The sequence below is a fragment of the Dermacentor silvarum genome, chromosome 2 (assembly GCF_013339745.2).
Source record: "Dermacentor silvarum isolate Dsil-2018 chromosome 2, BIME_Dsil_1.4, whole genome shotgun sequence".
NCBI lineage: Eukaryota > Metazoa > Arthropoda > Arachnida > Ixodida > Ixodidae > Dermacentor > Dermacentor silvarum.
Genome location: NC_051155.1, coordinates 83,939,364 through 83,953,950, shown reverse-complemented (window position 1 = coordinate 83,953,950; position 14,587 = coordinate 83,939,364). Strand labels below are relative to the sequence as shown.

General features: G+C 47.9%; 1 protein-coding gene across 2 annotated transcripts in view; it reads left to right on the top strand.

Moving 5' to 3' along the window:
* LOC125943075 (O-acyltransferase like protein-like) overlaps positions 1-14,587 on the top strand; it is a 383,274-nt gene that overhangs the window by 10,301 nt on the left and 358,386 nt on the right. The window lies entirely within an intron of this gene.

Below are 14,587 nucleotides of genomic sequence, written 5' to 3'. Positions count from 1 at the left end.
GAACGGATACAGGGTGTTTGTGTTTTGGACCACAAAAAAAAACTATTTCTGGCATTTCACGTGCGAAAACCACTATCGCATTATGGGGCATGCCGTCGTGGGGGACCCCGCTGCAATTTTGGCCACCTGAGGTTCTTTAACGCCCACCAAATACACGCTACGTGGGCTTTTTCGCATTTCACCCGTATCCATACGCGGCCAATGCCACCGGAATTTGATCCCCAGCCTTAGGGATTAGCGCCGCAACGCAAAGGCCACTATACCACCATGGCGGCTTGATCCCCTAATATCACGAGTATTTTTTTTGCTGTCTTCAGTTCATGATTATTTTGTGAAACTACGTTATTGTGTACAGGAAGCGCATTTCCGTCTGGCTGCCAGCAGCACAAAAACATAAACAAAAAAAACGCCTCTACTACATGCATGGCCGTAGACGTGTACGATTGAGTGCATAAATAGGGAACAGACCACCACAAGTGGTGTTTAGAAATAAGGTCTCGCTAACTAATGTTACAGAGGAATATCGCTAAAACGAACACTACTTACTCTTCGAAGATATATAGATATCGATCGAGGCAGGAAAATGTCGTATATGCACTGAAACGACGACGCTTATAGAGTTCGCACTGCTGTCATTTTGAATGCGTTATCTTTGAAGCTTCCACATATTCACAGCGTCGCGTTAAGTGCGACTAGAACCAACCGGGAATGTTATGTGCGAGTTATTTCAAGGGTCCTACAAGACCTGCATTAGAGACCGCCTTTATATTTTAAAGACAAAACGCTGCACACAAACTGTTACATCTGCGGACTGGGCATCGGTAACGCCGCCCCAGTAGTAACGAGGCCGTATAGTGCAATGCAGAAAGCTGAAGTTAATTGCGTGCTCTAGAATTAATAGAAAACGCAAATGGGAGAGGGTAGATGTGATAAATAAGAAAAGAAGAGGCGAGTGAGCACATATGGTGTCAGGTGTGCCGGAGAACTCAGCATTGCAGCAAAAACACTCAGTAAACTGCAGCCACCGCAAATATCCCCTCCTATTTCTCGGCGCATCTTTCCTATGCGCGGAGACACTCACCCTCTATCACACCTGCCCAAAGCAAAGGGCAGTTGTAATTGTGGCGAATCGATAAGATGCAGCAGTAGGATGCTGCGGTACCTTACCCTAAGTCGACGATACGCTCCAGCCAGTCGAGCCAGCTCGCCGGGCAGGAGGAGTTGCTGGCGCCCTGGACCAGGCGTTCCAACCTTGTAGAATCCGAGATTAATCGGCTTTCATGTGAGAAATACAGGTGTGATAAGTTTGGTGATGTGAGCCATATATCCTTAGGAATTGACACGGTAGTCAGGTGCTTTGTACGGACAACACAGACAATATTACGAAGACGCGATAATTTACACACTCTACAAACAGTTGAACAATGATAAGCGTAATAGTCTGAAATGTATCGAATTTCTAATGCGCAAAGACACATAGCCCACACATAGACCGCGCAACTCCCTGTCGTGTTGTCGTCGTTGCCGTAGCGTTTGTCGTTGTGGGCGCAGTCAGGAGTCGAAAACCTTCAAAGGTAGGTTGTACCAGACCATCACGTGGCAGCAGTAATAGAACTATACAGCCGCCCAGCAGAACACCGGGTCACTGCAGTGCAGGTTAATGGCTAGCCAGCCACTGTTACCGCGATGTGCCGGCACTTCGGATTACCTCGTTGCCTCCTTGGTGCCAGGCCGCGAAAACCGCTCATCCAGCAGGCCCCCAGATCAAATACGGCAGCAGCAGGCAGCCGGTCGCCGGGTGAGCAGCAAGCGCAGAGCGGAACACCGGCCTCACCAGGTCCTCATGGCCGCAGGACACCCGGTCGAAGAAAGACGCGACTCGAACCGCTGGTCAACGAGCTGTCATCCAAACCGTTACACGCTCCATTCGCTCTCGAGCAGCATGCAACTGTCGCTCTCGTGGCCACGCATTTCCTCTTCCTGGTGTAACGGCCCCACAATTCACATCCTAATTTCCGTTCCTACTTCGCCTCGTCGGGGCTACACAATCCACATCATCAGAACTACTCCCGGCTTAAGAAAGTTGTCTGCAACCATTCTAATCTAGGACAGGCGGAGAGTAGACAGGAGTACAGGCGCGTTTGGATTGTTCAGAGTTCCCATTGGTTCAAATGTTCGTTCTTCTACAGAGTATGAAATGCAGAAGCACCACAATAAGTTTAGTACATGGCTTAAACAGTTCGTATTTAAAAATGTATTCAGAATTCTTTCTAGGGTTAAGAATTTGTAGAATTCTTTCTAAAGTTATTTCTAGAGTCCTTTGTAGACCCCTGATGAGCAGGCGTTAATTCCCGCTCCTCGTCTTTCTTCAACCTATTAATACAGAAGACCTTGGTCACCTTAATCCATTGCGTAATCAACGTCATTCCTGACTTCAGCGACCTTAAATGGGGCTTTCCACCGAATCAGAAGCTTATTCGAGTCGGTAGGCAAGATAATCCGAACTTTTGTCATCTCTTACAATCATAGTAAAGCTTCTGCCTTTTATGTGATTTATAAAACTCCTCGTGAGCGAGGTAACATCTTTCTTCGAGTCGTCGGTTTCGAAATTCCACAAGAAAGGTGTACGTTGTTCGCTCCTCCTCATCAAATGTCATCGTTCGTCCACAGCTCTTTCAAAACACTCAAAGGTCCACGCATGTGTTTGACATAGATTAACACAAACGACGAAGAGCCCAAACTGGCTTGTGGTACTTCGCGATAGGCGAAGAGAAGTGGGGCAATGTAGCAATCCCTTGTCCGTGGCTCCTCGCGGCACATTCTGTCGAGCGTGGCCTTCAGCATGCCGTTGAACTTTTCGACTAAGCCATTAGGCATGACATGTTATGGAGCCGTAAGAAAAAAAAACTTGACAGAGAGTAGTCGGCCCACTTTCTTCGCGAATTCCGACGTAAAACTTCTACGTTGATCGGTAACAACTTCTCGGGGCATGTCCACTTTGGAAAATATTTCAAGTAGGGCATCTGGGATACTAACAGCGTTGATGTTGGGAAGTGCTACTGCATCACAATAGAGAGTAGCAAACTCAATTAGGGTAAGCGCATAAAGATTTCCTTTATCTGATCGGGGAGATACGGGCCGATCAGGTAAACAGCTCTCTGGAATGGTGCCCGTATGAGAGGCATGCTGCCCAATGAAGCAATTCCGACTTTTCCTCTTGGCGCGACTTGCAAACCGTTCACAGGACTTGACAAACCGTTTGATATCTTCATGCATCCCTGGCCAGTAGAAATCTCTGATAATACGATCTGTAGTACATCGGGTGACCAGCCATGGTGCTGTCGTGAACAACTTTCAATCTTGTCGAAGTGTGGGTGGCACGGCGATTACTTGGTTTCTTCCTTTAGAAAGAAGGTAATGGTGCTACAGTAGACCCGACTCTTAAGAAAAATGGTACGTAGTGTGCTTCCTAAATAAAACGGCTTGCTAATACTATTAAAGCAGATCTTAAGACTTGGAACTTCTTTCTTTTTCTCGACAAGCTAACCTCGTGCAACTTCGAACGAACAAATTAGCGGGGCTTTCTTCATAGTCAGAATTTTCCCCTGCGTCCTGGCGACGGCAGAAACCAAGGTTGACTTTTCCCTCCATGCCGTAAATTAGCTCGAATCAGTTCTTTTGGGAGACACTTCGTCACGGTAATTCCAAGCAGGGTCTGGCTCCTGTGGCTCCTTGACTCCTGGTCGTACAGGGGATTACTCCTGTATAAAGCATTTACGTCCCCAACGAAGTAGGGCATGTGTATTTGTATGTTTGCTTTGGGCAATTCCCAGGCATTCCCATCCAAAATCAAAACAGCATTCTTTCTAGGGTTGAGAATTTGTAGAATTCTTTCTGAAGTTGTTTCTACAATTATTTGTAGACACTAGAGGAGCCGACGCTAATTCCCGCTCCTCCAGTTTCTTCAACCTATTATTATGAAAGACCTTGTTCTTTTCACCTAACTCACCTCAAGCTTGCGATTTGCCCGCTCAGGTATCAATCGGGTACGAAATCACGCCGTACAATGGCTGTGTTGCTGCCCGTGTCTCTCAAGACGTGCGCTACTTGTCCAAGCACCCGTCCTTCGACGACTGGCAAGTTGTCAACTAAGAACATGGGTGGATCTACCATGGCGCAAGACACAGACTTGTGTTTAATATGATTCTTGCAGCCGTCCGCATTTCTTGCATGTCGCGGACTCTTTCGGTGCGTTACGACAATCAAGAGCCCTATGCGCTATGTCCTTTCCGGTGACAAAGCAAGGAATTCGTCTGTTGTTTGTTCTGTGGTACAAGAGCCGGTTTTTTCACATCTTTTAGGTCCTCTGTGACTCTTCCAATGTAGGTAAAGCCCTGGGCTTCGAGAAAGCAGTCTGTGGAGTCTGAAAGGGATACAAGGTCTTTTAATTCCCACTCCTTGAGGAATTACGGCCAGCTTCGGTTGAAAGAAACGTAAGAATTTCTCAGCTAGAACATGATTCCGAATACTGCCAAACGTTTTAGGAACATTAGCCATGTCGATGCAGTTGTTAAAGTATCTCGAGCTCGGCTAACTGCTTTCCTGCATTACCATCTTCTGGCCGGGTTTGACGAAATTTATCTTTACATCTCTGGGCTGTCAATCTGAAGTACTGAAGTAGTGATTTGCTCACTTTCTTGTAGTCTACGCGAGTCCTCAGCAGTTGTACACCCAATGAAAGCGTGTTGCTCGTCAGTTAAACACTATCTCAGTGCGACATCCCATTTATTCCTTGACCAGCCTTGTCTAGTATTCACGCGCTCAAACCTCTGTAAATATGCATGGAGATCATTGCGTCGCTCGTCGAACAGCGGCAATAACTTTTGGAGATGGAGGCATGATGTGTTCGCTGACGTTCCGAGTGCTGTCGCGGCAGATGGCTCACCCTGAGCCCCTTTTTGAAGCTTGAGCTTCAGCTGCAGGATTTTATCTGCCTCTCGTCGACTAACCGATGCCTGTCGTCGGCTAACAGCTGCGTTTCTGCTCCTTCTTTGGCTTCTCTCTCAGTTCGTCCCTCTGCCTAGCCTGTTCTCGCTCAATCCACACTCGAAGTTCAGTTCCAGAAAAGCCTAACTGCGCGGCCACAGCCAGTAACATATATAATCGTTCATCATGTGTTGTGTGCACGCACCTGAATGCTGGTTTCCGCGCTGGCGATGTTACTAGTGGATCCTGGCAGGCCCGCCAGCTTCTGATAAGGTAGATGATGTGGGCCCATGAGCTTTAAGAACGGACATGGTAGTCAGGTGCTTTGTATAGGCAACACTGACTATATTACACCGACGCGATAACTTACCCACTCTACAAACAGTTGAACAATGATGAGTGTAATAGTCCGGTATCGAATTCCTAATGCGCCTAAGCACACATCGACCATCCTACTCGGCGGTGTGTCGACGTCGTTTCCGTGGCGGTTGTAGTCGCGGGTGCTCTGCGAGGCCGTCGGGAGTCCAGCACTTCCCGAGGTGGCTGGTACCAGACCGTGATGTGGCAGCAGCTGTTGATTTGTACAGCAGGTCAGCGGAACAGCAGGCCACTGCCGTGCACTTGAGTGGCTAGCCAGCCACTGTTGCCACGAGCACATCGGATCACCTGGTCCGTAGGCGGGTGCCTCCTTGGCCCCAGGCCGCGAACACCGCTGGCGACCAGGCCCTCAGATCAAATACCAAAAGGCCGCTGGTAGCCGGGTGAGCAGCAAGCGCAGAGCGGGACATCGGACTCACCAGGGCTTCATGGCTGCCGAACACCCCGTTGAAGAAACCCGCAACTCTATCAGCCAGTCAAAAAGCTGCCGTCCGAATAGTTTCACCCTCCTTCGCTCGCGAGCCGCGCGCCACTCTCCCATTTTTATTGCGATAAAGACTTGTTGTTAAGGCATAATGCTTGACGTGTATATGTGCATTATATGTGTGCTGTGTGGCCTGGGTTGTGTATGAATTGAAGCAGTGTTTTGGGGAATCTGTTATCATGTATCCAGCGGTCATAGCTGGTTGTAACACTGTAGCTGAGGCCGCCTTGCAGTAGGAGACGCGAGCGTTCCGATTGTAAGCCTGTACATGTCCGTAATAGGTGGTATGCATCTGCTTCCATCACAGTGACGGAGCAGTATGGACACGTTGCACCCATTGGTAAATGCGACCAGTTAAACACCTTGGCATAACAGCCGGTGTAAGGGCCACCCCGGCCCAAAGCCTCCTAAGCACAACTTCCTCTGCCATAGTAAGGTGTAGGGGGAGGGAGCAGACATACGGGGGGATAAGAGCGCATGTGTTCTGCCGGAGAAAATTTTGATGGGCTCGGAGCGAGTTGAGGGGTTGAGGTGGGAGGGGAATAGACGGAAGATCTGGATTACGAGGGCAATGTGCCTGCTGGTCAGCAGCAATGTTGTGAGGGTTGGCTGCATGGCCTTGAAGCCAGTGTACATTTGCAGAAGTAGCTGTTTTCCAATTCATAATGTGTATTGTCTCGCATACTTCCATCTCCTTGTCAACCTTCTTGAGTTCCTGAATAGCCGCCAAAGAATCAGTGAAGATATCTAGTTGTTTGATTGTAGGCAGCTTAGATGTGGCATATTGCACGGCGTCGTGGATGACTTGGAGTTCCATTACTAGAGCGCTGGCTTTCGTAGAAAAATAACGCTGGTGTCCGCTGATGAAATTATGCGTAGTACTGAGGAATGATGTCCTCCCGCTGTCTGGGAGAATAGGAGCATCCGTATAGACTTTGCAAGAGTTAGCGCATAATACACCGATGATATTGTGTTCGTCAATAATACCTGTTGTATCGCTACGTCGTAACTTCGTTGGCTTATTAGTTGTGATGCTGGTGAATTCCTAGAGAGGCATTGGATACAGCTGATTGTCAACCCGAGAGCCGCGTTGAAAATGAGCATGCCGCGCAGCGACAGCCGGGACAAGTTGCTGTTTTATTTCACGTGCTTTTTCGCGTTGCAAAATTAGCTCTGCAATTGTGTTGAGCTGGGCATGTTCATGTAAGATTAGTATCGGAATGATGCGGGGCAGTGCTGCTATTTTGCGCATAGCATCGCGATTAATCGTCTCCAACTGTGCCAACTGTGCAAAAGTCAGCCCTTGAAATTGTGTCTGATATAAAATTCGTGGCTGCAAGACTGCACGTACTAGCCGTCGAGCTACGTCAGTACGAGCTCCAGCTGTTATTGCTGTAACGCGACAAATAAGGTGAAGTGTTTTTGTCGAACTCTGTCTGATTTTACGGAGCAGTGTGACCACTGCCGGAGCGGTGAATATCGAGACCCAGTATGCGGACCTCAGAAGCCTCAAGGATGTTACTGCACCGAGTCTAAATGTAAAGAGGTGCTGCGCGATTCTTGTGCGTCCTTTCTTGTTTGCCGCCACAACATAGCTTTATTTTTGGGCGTAAATGTCCAACCCAGCTTTCCGAGCGCAGTTGTGCAGAACATCAAGGGCTTCTTGAAGCTGTTGAGTTTGTCGAGATACATCGTCATGCACGGACCACAAAGTGACGTCATCCGCATAGATTAAAAACTTCACGTCTGGAATCCGGTGTAGTTGCCCGGCTAGAGGTATTAGAGCAACGTTCAACAGAAGAGGAGGAAAAGGCGGACCTTGTGGGACTCCTCTGTTCGATGTGAAGCATCCGTCTTACCTTCCATCTAATCTAATTGCGAACGTGCGATTCTGAGGAACTGAGTAGTCAAATATTATGACCCGCGGTGGAAGTACCAGTTCGATGAGGCTGGTAATAATGATTTCGTGGTCCATATTGTCATAAGCTTTCGAGATGTCTGTTGCTACTACCGTGCGCACAGCGTGACTGTGTGGTGAAATCTGTAAAACATCATCTGATAAGATAGAAAGTCCGTCTTCAGTTCCCAAGTAAGGACGGAATCCAATTTGAGCAGGATGATATTTATCACGGCGTTCAAGCCACCAGGAAACACGTGTGGCCAGCATCTTTTCAGAGAGCTTGGAGACAGTTGAAGTTAGTTAAATTGGGTGTAAAGACTGCAGGTTATTTGGAGACTTTCCTTGGTTTGGAATCGGGACAACAGTTGAATGCTTCCAATCATGTGGAACGTTTCCAGACTCCCATACTTTATTAATAGCCTGAAGAAATGCGGCAAGAGCTGCTATTTCCATGTTCTGAAAACATCATAAGGAATACCATCGGGACCATGCGTTGTTCGTTTCTTCGAATGTTCAATCGCTGAAATTAGTTAGGCCATGTTGAAAGGGCTGGACATTTCAGATTTGGCAGTTGTGTCAGAATAATCAAATTTCGGGGCAGTTTATAGGTGACGCACGATCGTACTTCGGGAGAAACGCTCTAGCTGCATGTTCTGCAAATTCATGTGGAGAATTCTGCATCGGTAACCTAACGCTCGCTGCAGAGTCAGGTTGCTTATGACCGCGTTACATTGACGGGAACGTATACGACAAAGTGCTGTGTTTCCAATGCCAGATCCAAGGTTCTCGCACCAATCATACCATCGTCGTCGAGAAAGTTGATTTTCGTGCCGATGCGCCTTAGCCGCTATATGGTTAGCACGTGCACAGCTACCTGGTACATCGGGATTCCTCGACGCAGACACTTCTCCCTGACGTCGCTTTGCCGAAAGTTGCAAAGGAGCGAGATCCGGTTGAAATTGTTCCTCGTCAACTTTGGTTCCAGTGGTGTTACTCCGGAGCAGTTCTTGCAAAGCAGGACGAAATCCCGATGGCTCTGAAGGTACTTTATGAATCGATGATTCCCGAAACTTATCCCAATTCGGGACTGTTACTCGTCGTCAAATTTTCTTTATGCACGTTTTGTGCACACCAATCATTATTGGTATATGATCCCTGCCCTGTGTATCTAGTTCGACCCGCCGCTGCGGCATTGCAGGACCCACCCACCACGTGAAGTCTGGAGCAAGTGTTCTAGATACTCCGGGTTCAGCACAAGTAGACACAGCGTGATGGTTCAACAGTGTAAAAGTGGCATCGCTCATGATGTTTTTAACTGCACTTCTTTTTCGGGAATTGTACTTGTATCCCCAATCTGTATGTGGAGCATTGAAGTCTCCACCCACGAGAATAGGAATTCACGAGCACGTAGCCCATAGATGGGCTATCCACTCCAAGTTCAAACGCGTGGGCTGTTGTCTGGCGGAGAATAACACTATAATGACAGGAGTCTTCAATGGTCGTGTCAGGACCCCGACAACTTCTTGATTACCACTACACCATGGCTCCAGATCAATCACTGTGTGAGCAATATGCGATGATACATATTCTGCAGCTTTTCCCGGAGCTGTAGTCATTGTAGTAGCACGGTCTATCTGTAATAGATGGGTTATGATACTCATTAAAATTGGACAGGGACCATAGCTTATTGTGATCTCGAGTAAGCAGTGCCCATACATGTAGCTTATTGTATTTAAGCTTAGTTTTAATTTCTCCTAACTTGGAGCTTAGGCCACGACAATTCCACTGTAGAATTCCATCCTGTGACAGCTGCTGCAGAGAATTCGCCATCATGCAGGCAATCCTGAATGAGCAATGTTAGTTGAGCAAGTTGATGTAAAACTGCTATCCAAACAGCTTGGTTTACCTGTTGTGCCGGACGGGATCCACGCGTAACAGTGGCATTCGCACTGGTTGATGCGTTACGTGTTGGTCCTGTTTTCTGACACCACAGAATTACCAATTGTTTATGTTCGCGTAATTGCTCAATCTATCTGGCCAGTGCGTCTATCCGAACGTCAATGTCATCATGGTCATGATGTGACAGATACAGAGGTTCCAGTAATTTCTGTTTCTTTGTCTGCGACTACTTGCCACGTATAAGAGCAGAAGAATACAGTTGTGTTTCCGGGGCTTCTGCTTCTTCTGCCATGAGCATTTCTGGCTCTTCTGTGAGAACCTCATAACGATTGTGAGTTGTTACTATACTCGTTTTTGGTATAGCTTTTCGTATCCGCGCTGCGGCCTTCTGTTTAGTCGGGCAATTCGCGCTTGTCATATCGTGATCATCTGATTTAGATAAGCCACATCGATATCGTGGCTGGCCTTCTGGTGTGAGCTTTTCTAGGTCAATAGTACGCTGTGGGCAAAATGCCTGCATATGTCCACGTAGAAAGGAGCGGTAGCAGAATATTGCCCGAGGGAGGTAGGGTTTAGATGGCAATGTACAACCATAGTGCTAAAACCGTTCTGGAATACACTGGGGGCCCTGTAGCGTCACTGAGAAAGTACGGCTTTTGCCCATGAGTCTGGCCGCGAGCACCCTGTGTGTCGTGGTCGTGAATTCACGACTTATTATCTCAGGGGTGTCTTCTGGGTCAATGTCATAGACACCACACATCTATATATTAGGCCCCGATGCAAAGTAGCACTGCACAGGTAGGTGCTGATCTTCTTTCAACGGGATAGATGTTAAAGTGCACATTTTCTGCACATCACAGAGAGATGCCAAGTGCAGAGTGATCGAGTTGGTAATTTATATGCTGCCAACCCTTTGTATCCAGCGGTTTCAAGAGATTGGTCGATGACCCTTTGGACATATTTTGTGGCTACTGAAGTTATGTCGTAGCATGAAAGGGGGCGTATATGAACTCGATAGCATTGAGAACGGGTAGGCGTTGCGTAAGACTGAGAGGGAGCGGGCGTAGAGGGTGGCGTGGAGGAATTATCTGGGGTGGCCCTTACCTTTTTCTCCGGTTACTCCGGTGCGATGGCGTCTTGTTGAAGCAAGTTGACAGGGGGACCTCGCTTGGCTGGATTCGCCGAACCGCCAGAGGGCTGCACGTCCATAGGGTCACCAGTGTCCGTCGACACGATTGCGGATAGGTTCATATTCACATCACGAAGTCGACTGTCCTTCGGTGTTGCATATTGTGTCTTCAAGCTATCGGTTGCACATTGCTGCTGCATAGTTGGCATGGATGTTGTCACACGCAGCAGTCCACTGAAAGGTACAAATGAGCAGCTCAGACCTGCCACAAACACTTCTTTGGGCGAGTGCGACAGCGCGGCCGCACCATGCCTAAGCGCCAGCCGTCCCGCTATCACTCTCGTGGCTTAGAAGCGTGAATTGCTGGGCTCGTTAGCTGATGTTTTAAAGCGACAAAAAAAACAGCGAATACCATATGTGTTTCATGGACGCACTGAAGAAAATTACTCGCACGTTATGCAGCAAAGTGTTTCGGAGCGGGTGGATCGGCTAAAAGCTGCCGGTTTCCCTTCGTCAGTGCTGTTGACGGTAGGTAATACTTTGGCAAGAAAAATGAAGAAAGCATGTGAGAATTCAGATCGCCCATTAGAAGAGACAAGAAGCATTCAGGTGATCCCCTACTGGCATAAAATTTCCCACGAGCTGACAAGTGTGTTCCAAAAATTCGGTGTTAAGACCTTTGCGCCCGCATCTCTGGCTGTGGACAAGATTCAGCCTGCAAAACCAAGCACCAAACCGAGTTCACTAAGGGCGCGGTGGGGGTGGTTTACTCAATCCTCATGGTTTGTGGGAACACCACGTAGGAAAGCACATATCGGCCAGACGGGGCAGTGCTTAAATGTACGACGCCTCGGGGAACACGACAACACGCTGCGATCGGGCACAGCGAGCAAGGCCAGATGCTCCATTTCCCGGGCGACCTCTCTACATTTTCCAATCATTAAACTACTTCTTGTGGCTTTCCATGTGAAAGATTGTAACCGCTGTTCGATTTTGTTTCGCAACGCAACCATCATCAGCAGGGGGAAATCCAAGCATGAGCGCGAATTGGTTGAAGCGTTTTATAAAAAAAGGAACGAGCGGGTTTGCATAAGCGGCTTATCCGTGCTCATCACAGAGAAAGAATGGCGGTATTTATCAGGGTTTGCTTGACTTCTACAATGTGTCTGATTGGTTTCCTTCTTCTGTATATCTGCTTGCGGACGAAACGCGGTGTTCAAAAGTACATGATTGCATCAGCAAATGAGTCGTAAATCCAGCGACTGTGTGTGTGTATATCTATTAGCTTTCTGCGTTTTTTTTCGCTTTAGTATCACTGTCATGGCCACGCGTTTCCTTTTCTTCGCATCACGGCCACACAATATACATCACAACAGGTTTTATTACGATAGCAATTATGTGGTCACTCCAAAGCAGATTTCTGCCGTCGCCGTCGCCGTGAGGTTATGTATGACGTCAACGGCTATGAAATCTTCGCCGTGCTCTGGACGCTGTATGTGCGAGTGAAAGGGCGCGAGGGACGCGTGCTTTCACGGAGAGCGAAGGCAGGTCGAGCAAACGCGCGTTCTGCATAGTGCTCCCCGAAGGGCTGCAGAAGTAATCGTCTCTTTCCGCCTTTACAATCACCATATATATATATATATATATATATATATATATATATATATATATATATATATATATATATTCTTCCGCGCGACGGAAGAAGTCGGGTTTGCTCTCTCTCTCTCTCTATATATATATATATATATATATATATATAGAGAGAGAGAGAGAGAGAGAGAGAGAGAGAGAGAGCAAACCCGACTTCTCCCGTCGCGCGAAAGGCCGTGGGGGACGGGAGGGAGGCAGGGACAGAGCGGAGGCGACGTTTAGCTGCGAAACGAAATGCTTATATATATAAAAACGTTGCGAGGCGAGGCGACGCTGCTCGACGAGTTTTCCGTTCTGATCTCGTCGAAAACCTCCGAGCCACCCCCAGAGGCCCTGGCAACAATCATCAACGCCGTGCGCGTTTGGTGCGAACGCGGGCAAAACACCGACGTCGTCGACAACAGTTCTGCGCGTTGCTGGTCTGCTGCATGTCCAAGTTTATACAGCTGATAAAACTACTATCCTTACTCCCTATAGCTCTCTACTAATTTGCTATCGCAATTGATCCTTCGCCTTTCGGGTGAAACTGCGACAAATTTTTTCAATCAGTCCTGGTAGGTAGAAGAAACAGCGCCCTGGTAGCTACCAGGCGTTTCACAACGCTGACGTGATGAGCAGCGTCGCCAGTGGCGTCGCAGGCGTCGCACCTCGATGGTGCACGAGATGAAACCACCGGTAAATCTTCGGATCAATCAGCGCCCAGAAACAAATCGGGGTAACTTGCACTAGTGGCGCAAGGCTAAAGACACAGCCGAGCTGATGGGTTCCTAGCTGGTCATCGCATACAAAGTGTACAAGCAATTCGTAGTCCGTGGCATCGGGGAACGCCTCGCGAAGCACTTGCAGTCCGAGCACACGTAGTGGGGCGAAAGCTATGCACAGTCTACGGGCGGCGCGAAGCAGACGAAACGCCGGGATGACGTCACGGCGCATGCGAAGTAGCGCGCAGCTGCACGGCCGGGCTCGACTGGCGCGTGCGCTCGCTTCTTACGGCCTTCGCATCGGGGCTAGTTCATGCCTATCGCCGCTGCTTGGAGGGGGGCGCTGCGACCCCACATTTAAAACGTTGCGAGGTAATACCCATAGTGAAGCAATATAAGTACCTCGGCGTACACATAAACGAAGGAAAGAATTACTCAATCAACCACCAAGATAATCTGAAAATAAAGGGGAAGCGGAATGCAGCATTAATGAAACACAGAGCACTGTGGGGCCACAATAAGTATGAGGTGGTGCGTGGAATCTGGAAAGGAGTTATGGTGCCAGCGCTAACATTCGCAAATGCCATTATATGCTTAAAATCGGATATATTGGCGGGTTTGGAAGTTAACCAAAGATCAGTAGGCCGGTTGGCTTTGGGAGCACACGGTAATACGACAAATGAGGCAGTGCATGGAGACATGGGTTGGGCCTCTTTTGAAGTCAGAGAAGCACAAAGCAAAATTAGTTTTGAAGAAAGGCTCAGGAACATGGATGAAAATAAATGGGCAGCTAAAGTGCACAAGTATCTCTACATGAAAAGCGTGGACACAGAATGGAGGAAGAGGTCAAGGAAGTTGGCAACCAAGTACAGGATAATCGAAACTGTAAATAGACAACCAGGGGTCATCAGAAAGAAAGTGAGAGAAATAGAGACCGTGAATTGGATGCAAAGAATGGAAACGAAAGGACAATGGAGATTTACAAGAATGAGAAGAAAGAAATTAGAAGGGAAACTCTGTACGATAACACAAAGGGCAGTGCCTTGCTATTTGAGGCTCGAGCCGGTTGCCTAAGGACGAAAACATATCGGAATAAATATTCGGAATTAGATGAGACATGTGTATGCTGCAGTAAAGATCCAGAGACCACTCAGCACATCCTAATGGAATGCGACGGGATCCACCCAGCGAGAACCGTAGGTAACGTGCAACTCCCAGAAGCGCTTGGGTTTAAAGTGGAAGGAAACATAAACAGATCAGCCGTAGAGATCAGCAAGAGACGATTAGAGTACTTGTGGAAAAAAAGTAGGGAAAAGATGGATGCGACCTGATCTCTTAAAATCATAGGCAGCGGTACAAGGTAAATTTTTGAAAAAGAAAAATAATGATAGGTATACAAAAATGCAAGATAAAGAACATGTATAGTATACCTGATTAAATCAAGCAGGCTAGGTGAC